The 1,390-nt window shown below is 34.7% G+C and overlaps 1 protein-coding gene across 3 annotated transcripts in view; it reads right to left on the bottom strand.

Annotated features, from left to right (window-relative positions):
- The window catches only part of FUT8 (fucosyltransferase 8 (alpha (1,6) fucosyltransferase)), a 188,049-nt gene that overhangs the window by 114,794 nt on the left and 71,865 nt on the right, over positions 1–1,390 (bottom strand). The window lies entirely within an intron of this gene.

A 1,390-nucleotide genomic window follows, 5' to 3' on the forward strand; every position in this document is an offset into this window, starting at 1 on the left:
TTAGGAGAATGTCAAATATAATTAAGAGACTTCAAGGTCTTCAACTTTTCTTTCCAAATAGCATAATGTTGGCAAAACTAGAGGGAAAAAAAAAAAGTCCATTTGACTGAAGTATATCATGCAGCAACTTTCTTTCAGTTCCAGACTAAAAGAGACAAGATGTACTTTCCCCTAGTCCTCCAGTAAGAGCAACTAAAAACCTTGAACATGCTATATAAAATACCAGAAGAGTGCAAAAGGAAGCAGGAGGGGAGAGCGGAAGGGAAGAAAGGAGAAAGAGGAGTGAGGGAGAAAGGGGGGAAAGTAGAGAGAGCACAATTGATTAAGGTGTAAAACTATGGGTGCTTTGGTACTGAGAGAACTACGGTGACCACACTTGAGAAGACAAAACTGCATATTATGAAAAAAATTAACAAAGATATAAAATAATAGTACTTCATTTAGAATAATAATAAAACTATAACCAAAAACTGTAATTAAAACTTTAAACTTTGAATAAATATAGCATATACATATAGCAGTATATACAGTGAATATATATATTCACTGTATATACTACTGTGTGTGTGTTTGCATCCCAGTATTAAAAGCAATCTTCATACAACAGGCATGAAAACCCCCTTAGGCTAAGCTATACCATAGCAAGTATGAAAATAGTATTACTGGCCAATATAAGACTCAGCAATACTTGAGCTAGACAGTGGCACAGAGATAATCATATCCTAAAATGAGAGAAATTTTAAATTGTGGTACCACCTCTGATGATACTATGGCTCAGTTTAAATTATTAAATATGGGCCCTCCCTGGTGGCGCAGCGGGTTGAAGCGCAGCACTAAGAAACTTATGCCACTTCCGCATGAGTTCGATACCGGCCTGCCCCGGAGGAGATCCACATGGTGTGGCAGACCTCTCCTGACCCGCCCCCTGCTCCCCTCAGGGGTCTCTTATTGTGATTTTGACTTGCATTTCCCTGAAAGTGATAAACTTTTTTTTAATGTCATCACTATTTCTTTACATCTTGTTAATCAACCATATTACTAGTTGAGTTGATTTTTACTGTCTTTGAAACATATGAAAAATAATTTTCATATTATCATTTTGACTAAAACTAATATCTATAGAATGATCATTTTTGAAATTTCTTTTCATTGAAAGTATTATGGTACAATGGTTTTGCTGGGAAAAATCTGTCTCACTGAAACTCAAAAAGCAAACACATAATTTAGCCATTTAATTTAGCCATGAACTAGTAGCCTTCCATTATTAATATTTTCAAGTCATATATAATATCAAGATTCAGTCTTTTGAAAGCTCTTTCTAAAGGATATCAGAAATTAAAAAATTCAGATTCAAACAGACTCCAAAATGTTTCTACAAAACAACAGAGAT

This window comes from Condylura cristata, unplaced genomic scaffold (assembly GCF_000260355.1).
Source record: "Condylura cristata isolate star-nosed mole 26May11 unplaced genomic scaffold, ConCri1.0 scaffold00013, whole genome shotgun sequence".
NCBI classification, from domain to species: Eukaryota; Metazoa; Chordata; class Mammalia; order Eulipotyphla; family Talpidae; genus Condylura; species Condylura cristata.